The sequence below is a fragment of the Sinocyclocheilus anshuiensis genome, unplaced genomic scaffold (assembly GCF_001515605.1).
Source record: "Sinocyclocheilus anshuiensis isolate Anshui unplaced genomic scaffold, SAMN03320099.WGS_v1.1 scaffold430, whole genome shotgun sequence".
In the NCBI taxonomy this organism is placed as follows: Eukaryota; Metazoa; Chordata; class Actinopteri; order Cypriniformes; family Cyprinidae; genus Sinocyclocheilus; species Sinocyclocheilus anshuiensis.
In genome coordinates, this window is record NW_015547641.1 from 116,572 (window position 1) to 126,015 (window position 9,444).

Here is a 9,444-nt window from a genome sequence, read left to right on the forward strand (position 1 = left end):
AGTAGAATGTGCATAGCCTACTACTACTACTACTACTACTAAAGTGGAACAAACATTATTTTTTAAGGAATAATCACACAAAGCATTTCTTCCATGTTTTAATTTTAATAGTAAATCCCCTTTGTTTGCCAAAAAATCTTGTTTGCTTATTTTTCAATAATTAAAAGATAAATGATAAATTAAATTAATGTTTTATGCCTTCATTTGATAACCAAAAAAATGTAAATATACAACACAGAATTTCTGAGGGAGAAAAAAATTCATAAGGCTACTTTAAGAAAAAAAATGAATAAATTAAGTTGTTTTATGCATTCAAATAATTAGACATGCTAAAACACAGAATTTGGTAACAATAAAAAATATAAATAATATGGTGAGAAAAAATAAAACATTTCACAGGGCCCTAAACATGTAATATTTGTTAAACTTTTAATAAATTGATGTGAAAATGTATGAGTTTCATGATTTTAATTAATAAGACATGCTTTTTAATTAATAAAATTTAATTTAACTATTAAAAAGGAGTCGAAAAATTTAAACGAAAGAAAAAAAACTGAATCCAGAAAAATTAAAATGGAAAAAACGGAATTTGGAAAAAAATTAAATGGAATTTAGGAAAAAATAAAACGGATTTCATAGGGCCCTAACTATCCCTCAGCCCGTGGGATAAGTGTCTTGTCACACCCCTAATATGAACCAAAAGACAAACACAATAATGAATACACTTGCAATGGAAACTGCAAAGCCAGGACAGTGATTACCGCTCTCTCTCAATCAGACAGTCACACAAACATATTCTACAACTCTAATGGCACCATCAGGACCATGCCATATTTTTTTATTTAATTCGGCCTTTCAGAAGCTGCAGAAGATACTGTTATGCTGATAAGTTTACATACCCCTAGCAAGAATATGCGATTATTTTAACAAAATAAGAGGGATCATAATGCATGCTATTTTTATTTAGTACTGTCCTGAATAAGCAATTTTACATAATATTTTCAGAAGCTACAGAAGATACTGTTATGCTCATAAGTTTACATACCGCTAGCAGAATATGCGATCATTTTAACAAAATAAGAGGGATCGTAATGCATGCTATTTTTATTTAGTACTGTCCTGAATAAGCAATTTTACATAATATATATTTACATTTACTGATTTTATAAAAATGAAAATGTATAATTTATAAAAATGTTCAAAAGTTTACATACACTGGATGACCCACAGCTGTTTTTATGTTTTGGGATAGTTTTTCACGAGTCCAGAGCAGTTCAACTGCCTGCTGTTCTTCAGAAAAATCCTCCAAGTCCCGCAAATTCTTTGGTTTTCCAGCATCTTCTGCTTATTTGGCCCCTGTCTGACAATGACTTATAATTTTGAGATCCATCTCTTCACTCTTTTACTGATTTTATAAAAATAAAAATGTATAATTTATAAAAATGTTCAAAAGTTTACATACACTGGATGACCCACAGCTGTTTTTATGTTTTGGGATAGTTTTTCATGAGTCATTTGTCCTCAACAGTTCAACTGCCTGCTGGTCTTCAGAAAAATCCTCCAAGTCCTGCAAATTCTTTGGTTTTCCAGCATCTCCTGCATATTTGGCCCCTGTCCGACAATGACTTATAATTTTGAGATCCATCTCTTCACTCTGAGGAAAAATTAAGGACTCATACACAATTATTATAAAAGGTGAAAACATTGTTCACTGATGCTCCAGAAGGAAACACAATGCATTAAGAGCTGGGGGTGTACATTTTGAACAGGATGATGAGTAAATCTTTCTTGTTTTGTTTAAAGATCATATCTGTTCATTTAGTACTGCCCTTCAGAAGCTACATGAAATACTTTTTTTATACTTATTTTCAGAACAAAATTGTAGTTTTCCCTGATCATCCAATTCAAGTAGTTTACACCCTGTGTCTCTTAATGCATTGTGTTGCTTTCTTGAGCATCAGTAAATGTGTTTACCTTTTGAAATAGTTGTGCATGTGTCCCTAAATTGTCCTCAGTGTGAAAAGATGGATCTGAAATCATAGTCACTGCTGGAAAGGGTTCAAATATGCAAAAGATACTGGGAAACCTGAGAAAGTGCAGGATCTGGAGGATTTTTCTGAAGAAAAGCGGGCAGTTGAACTGTTCAGGGCAAAGGACTCATGAAACACTATCACAAAACAAACATGAACCACAATTTTTTTAAAATTTAATCAGCTATAATTCTGACTAGCAGACTAAATGTAAACATCTGTTAAATTAAATGGATTCAGCAGCCCAGTCCTAAATAATAATAAATAAATAAATAAAACTTATTATATAACTTTATTATTCTTCAGTGTGATGTAAACTTTTGACCACAACCGTATGTGTGAAACAGTGAGTACAGCAGGCTGATTTCGGTGAAATATCAATACCCCTATCATCCTCTGCCGTGTCCTTTCTATTTATCATGTGGAAACGGTGGTTCAAAGTTTTCATTGTTTAAACACAAGTTAGAATGATGAAACATAACATGATAATACAAAATTATGTGAAAATAGGCGGATATTTTGTTAGCTGAATTATACAGCAATTCACGAGTTCACATATGCACATAAAATAGAGAGAATAAGCATATTTGGCCTGCTGTCGTCTGGGAATGGAGGTGAGAAAAGCGGCGATATATAGACTTCCTCTGATGCTAATTGGTTGGATTATCTGAAAATGTTTCTCCTAAACTTTGTTAAAATAAACTTCATTAATAATTGGAACAAAATCAAAGCTAGTCAAAGTGCTACCTTGCAGATTTAGTAACTGAATAAAATATAAGTTAGTATATATATCTTTTAGTAACTGAATGGTATTCAAAAACTGTTCAAGTTACCTGATTGATGACTGCTCAAGAAGACCAGCAGTTTTCCAGAAGAATGGCAACATTTGCTATCTGACCTAAAAACATTATATATTTACATTAAAACATATACATTAAATCACATCATAATAAAACAAAATACATTGTAGATTTCTACACATTAAAACTAGAACACTGACACGAATGAAATTTATGCTGCAGTTTGAAAATTATGATATATTAAATTAAGACACACCATTTCTCCTCCAAGGCTGTCTCAGGTGAATCAGAAGTCGGCTGCAGTGTTTGGAGCCTCTGAAATCAGATGAGCAGAATTTGTCTGCAGATTTGTCAATGGGGAATATGTTAACAACTAAAGCACGCTAGCTAAACTAACATTAATTAATAAACATGTGTATTGTACTAAAAGCTAACTTTTTAAAATTTATGTAGCTGCTAAGTACCACTTTACCAAAATAGCTAGACTAATTTTACAACATAAACCCACTCAAATATATCCATTACAACACTTAACATTAAGTTTTGGTAAATAGCTTATTTGAAATGTTTCTGTAAATTCTTCTTTACTTTCTTCTGATAAATCTCTCTGGATGCTGTGACCGCGTGCTGACTGAAGGCCGCTGAAGAGGGAAACGCCTCGAAACAACACCGGGCTAGAAATACAGTTAGAGAGAAATGATACAACATTGAACACATTTTAATGTTATGTTCTGATAAACATGTTATTTAAATGGTTTAGTTATTCATACTAACCTTCGTCTGATGTAAATCTCTCAGAAAATCAGCGCGCACAACACCGCGGAGCAGCTGAAGCGGGAATAAACGGCTCGAAACAACCTCATGCTAGAAATACAGATTACAAATATTACAACATCAAACAACTTTTAATGTTATGTTCTTGTAAACATGTTTTTCAAAATGGTTTTATATATTCACACACCTTCGTCTGAGGTAAATCTCTCTCATAAATTACCGGATGCTGTCAGCGCGTGTGCAAATTCAAAAACTGCAATAAATATCATCTTAGAAATAAGATTAAAGAAGTTTCTTACAAGCTTATTCACAGATTTTATCCAGCAAATCATTATTTACAACATTTTTTAAAAGGAATAAATGTAAATTGTATTTTTTGTAATGAGTATGAGGAAACTTATTTTGGTACTGTACATTATTTACTGTACTGTATGGTGTAAGGTCCAAAAATTTATTACCGAAAATATTCAGTTTAAGACCTTCTTCACTCCTATGGGAAAATGTACTCTTTGGCTTTACTGACTATCCTGACCAAGAGGAACAGTACTTTTACTTAATTAATTTACTTATTCTATTGACCAAATTTCACATTCATAAGTGTAAATTTACCAATAAAAAACACAATTTTATGGTTTTGTTGACTGAAATATTTATATATATTGACAGTATCAGAGACTCTGTGAATAAGAAAGCTGTAAGAACTTTGAAAGTTTGTGAACTTTATAATATATTTATTTGATTTTATATATATGCGTATGTATGTATGTATATCTTGTATTTTTGCTTTTAAGTTTTATACTTTCCTCCCCCTGGCAACTGTTTTTTTGCTAACTGTATTGTTGCATTCCTACTGTTTACTCTAAAATACTGTATAACAGGAATATCACAAACTGAGTGCAGACTTTTGAGTACTAACCTATGAAAAATATTTAACATGAAGTCTAGCATTTTGCAAACAAAACATCTACTTGCAATGTTTTTTAGATGATAGTATGCTGATTTAGTTACTGCTTTGACATGACTACTGAAACTAAGGTCTGTCTCCAGAATCACAACAAGATTCCTGACTTGATTTTTAGTTGTTAGACCCCATCTTGTTAGACCCCTAGCTGTCAAGCAAGATGGCGGATAGCAAATGGCGGCACATAATATCTGCGTTCTGATTGGTCAGATCGCCTGTCAGTCAAGCTCCCTGTGAACTGTCAATTGTGTAGTTGATCAAACATATTTAATAGTTCTCCCTATAGAAACATGTGGTTTGTCTCTATAATATTTAAAAAAAATAAAATAAATTTTGCATTTTGTGACCATTTTTTCAGCCGGTGCGACCACCACGTTACCCAACTCATAAGAGCTGCCATTTCTGTTGCATATGAGAAACTTCAAACGGCAAACAAAACAAAAGCATAAAAAAACGTGCTACTTGTTTGAGCTGCGCAGCACGCACCGTTTAGCAGCTAGGACCAATAATTGAGCGCAGCGCAAGCAAACTTGTCCAAGCTCAGAATAGGTTTACTCGGGAACCAATGTTGGTCTTTTGACACGGTTACTGCACAGCGCTGCGAGATCTAGTGAGAAGCGTTCAAATTCTGCACATAATTCTGTTATGAACAGATCGAACAGTGCTGACGCAGAAACCCATGCAGAAGCAGTAACGCTAACTATGGACAATTTCTGTCACAACACCATGGTTAATGTTATTACATCATTAATTTCAGGGTTTGTCCAACCTTTTGAGAAATTCAAGCACTTTTCAACACCTTTCAAGTATTCCACACAACTATTTCCAGCACTTTAAAGCTCTAAAAATTATCCAATTTAAATGTTATTTTAATGGGACAAAACACAATGTATATCAAAATATAGTTTTATGGTAGACAAACGCTTATGTAAAATAATAAAAAAAAAAATTATCAAATTACCACTATAACCAATAGATGGCAGCAGAGAAACATTTAGGGTGCTTTCACACCTGTAGATCGATTGCTTTGTTCCGAAAGAGGGATTAAAATTATTACAACGTTGCTTTTTGTTGGTGCAGTTCGCTTTCACACGGCAAAGTTTCTACACGGACCAAATTTATTAATACAAGTCACGCACGAATAAACTGTTCTCTCATTGGTCAAAGTCCCACGGTTTATTTTCCGGGATTCCACATAGCTGTCACACGTCATACGTCAGGATGGAACGATAACAGCTTCGCAGGTTTATTGTTGGGTTTTTCTTAATCTTAATCATTTCTTATTCTTGTTCTTATTATAATAATTTATCATTTTGAGCAGGAGACCAGGATTGATTGGGAAAATTTTTTGAAAATGCACCTATAAAGAAGAGCAATAAGACGGCATTATAAAATAAAAAAGTGCGCTTTGATTTTTGAATGGCAAAGAGGTGCTCACCCACAGACATTCACAGGTTCATTCGTTGGTCCGTTCGATCAGATTCCTTTCTCACTACAACCGAACCGCTCCAGAGTTCGTTTTCAATCGAGGCACCCTTATTGGCTCATTAGTCATTCATTTGTACTTGCTTTATATTTTGACATTATAAAATAACTATTATAAAATATCAAATCGTCAAGAAACAAATTTTGTCAAAGTTTTGCACTTTTTTGTGTATGTAGTAAGAAAAGTCAGAAAACACCAAACTTTTGTTAACTTTGCCACTGAATCGCACTTCAATTATAATCACTATCAATTATAATCACTGAAGTTTTCGATCAAGGGGCGTATAACAGAAAGTTTCTTATGTTAGGTCTTAACTTAAAGTGCCCCTATTATGCCTTTTCAAATATTACCTTTCATGCAGTGTGTCATGTAGCTGTTTGTGAACATAAACTATCTGCAAAGTTGTGAAGCCGATGAATAAAGTTATTGTCTATCAAAAAAAAAAGAGTCGGCTCGCAATCACCTAAACGAGTCATCAGGAATTCAAATCTTATTCTGTTACGGCTCTACGTCACGAAGTAACACATTTGCATAATGTCTGCCCAAGTTCTACATCGCCAACTTGCCCACCCACAAACAGTAACATTTCCATGTGGTTAACATCATGTCGAGAAGACGCTGTATCCTACGCTGTGAGGGTAAATTTGTTTAATCACATCTTATAATTACCACAAACTTGTTAACACTTGACACTTACCACTAAAAAACGTCCTGCTCCAGTCGTGCTTGCGAATCAGTCTTTTGTCGATCAGCCACTTCAAACGTTTCATCAGACTCTGGCTCGAATTGGTAAGGTACAATCAATACCATCATTTCTATGTATTGACAAGTCTCCAGGGCTGTCATTCCGTCATGGTCAAGGTCAAGGTCCAAGTTTATTTATATAGCACCTTAAAAGCAACGAGTGCTGACCAAGGTGCTGCACAACCAAAACATCAGAAAAATCAACTAACAAAAGCATTAAGACAATATAAAATTGGAAATGATTAAATAATGCAATAAGTAATGCAAAACATCACCAAACAAAGAAACAAACAGAAACAAAAAAAAAGTATTTTCAAGTTAAGCAAAAGCCTGAGAAAAAATATGTTTTAAGAGATTATTTAAAAGAAGATAACGTAGGGGATGATCTGATGGATAAAGGCAAAGAGTTCCAGAGTGTAGGACCAAGAACTGAAAAAGCTCTGTTCCCTTTAGATTTTAAACGAGATTTTGGGACAATCAATAACTTCTGAGAAGACGATCTAAGCGTTCTCACAGGAGAATAGAAATGGAGAAGATCTGAAATGTAAATTGGGGCAAGACCATGAAGTGCTTTAAATACAAAAACTAAAACCTTTCGTTTCCGACATGCGCTGTACGCAGTAGACCAATCCAGAGCCAATCTCTCGACCAATCACAAAGGACTGCGCCATCTGACCAATCACAGCAGTGAGAGCTCACAGAAAGGAGGGGTTTAGAGAGACTGATTCTTTGAACTACTTCACACGAGTCGTTTACGAATCATTTAGAAATTAGGTAAAATTAAATCTATTGTTTGAGAAAACTAACGTGTTTTTTGACCTTGCATTCATGTAAACCTGTTTTAGGAAACTCATAAAACAATATTAGCAACCTTAAAAATGGCATAATAGGGGCACTTTAACTTAAGATATGATACATTAAATTAGGATTCGTATTACAGAAGCAAATCTAAACTTGATTTGGGATTCTTAGCCTATCTTACAAAATCGTATCTTATCTCTAGTTAGAAAATCTTAAATTGCATCATCAAGTTCGACAATCCACTCTCAGGTCTGTCACCAACCAACACTGATCAACTGCTGATGAGGTAAACAAAATGGATAAACAAAACCAGCGAGCTTTTAATTTCAGTGCCGCGGAAATTGAAACTTTGATAAGTTAGGTAGAAAAGGCAAAGCTGATACTATTTGGTAAGTTTTCACCTTCACCCACTCACGAAGACAAAGACATGGAGTGGGCAAGAGTTGCCAAAAATGTGTCTTGTTACCATTAAACATCTCTGTTCATTTTTAATTATTAATAAATGTAATGCCATTGTTGGACAGCGCAAGTGTAAGCGTTTTTTCCATTAGCTTTCAAATAATTTTGAAGTTAGGACAGCTGTGGGGTTGCCCCAGTGGTGTAGTCTACGTGATACGCAGGTATACGTAGTATACCCACTAGGAAAGGTCAAGGATTTGTGTATACCCACTTAAAAAAAGTGTGCAGATATGTAACAACATCGTTTTGTGAGACCTTTCACACGTTCATTCATAAATTCACCCTGTCTGTGTTGCGAAGCACCAACTTTTTGATAATCATGCTGTTTCTTTTGATGACTATTGCTATTGTGCAACTCTTGCGCAGCATTGAGTGTGCAAGCTTGAAATTAATTAATGTGAATCACTAAAGGAGATATGAAATTATTACATTCTTTCAGTGTTTTCGTAAGCCTGCCCCTGAAGCTGCTGCTGCTTCGGGTGACACTGCAAACAGATAACAGGAACGTTAACATTATAGAAACGACATAAAATGAACCAGATAAGGCTGATATTATCCTACACGGTACAGAAAACGAGGCTGATGCTATAGTAGCATTACCTGGTACGTCAAAGTAGCATATAGCTGTCAGCTGTTAAATTTAAGTACACAATTAGATAAAACCAATTTAGCTCAACCAATTACCAAGCAATGCTTCATTTTGTTCAGTCTGTGGTGTAAAACGCTCGCATTAGCAATTAAAGACAAACACTTAAGCAAAATATGGTCAGGTCAAAGTGTCAAATCAAATTTTTGGTCCCAAATCAATTTTACTGGTAGTCAAGTCAAGTCACCTTTATTTATATAGCGCTTTTAACAATACAGATTGTGTCAAAGCAACTGTACAGCATTAATTAGGAAAATAGTGTGTCAATAATGCAAAGTGACAATAGTAAACACTAATTTTTCAGTTAAAGGCAGTTCATCATTGAATTCAGTGATGTCATCATCCAGCTCAGTTCAGTTTAAATCGTATCTGTGCAATCAAGTCAATGATATCGCTGGAAATGAAGTGTCCCCAACTAAGCAAGCCAGAGGCGACAGCGGCAAGGAACCAAAACTCCATCAGTGACAGAATGGAGAAAAAACCTTGGGAGAAACCAGGCTCAGTCGGGGGACCAGTTCTCCTCAGGCCAGACGAAACCACCAGTTCAATTCCAGGCTGCAGCAAAGTCACACTGTGCAGAGGACTCAACTGGCTCCTGTGGTCTTGTCCCGGTGGCTGTCTGAGCCAAGGTCTTTACTGGGGATCTGTATCTGGGGCTCATCTAGTTGTCCTGGTCTCTGCTGACTTTCAGGGCTGTAGAGGTCCTCTCTAGGTGCTGATCCACCATCTGGTCTGGATACGTA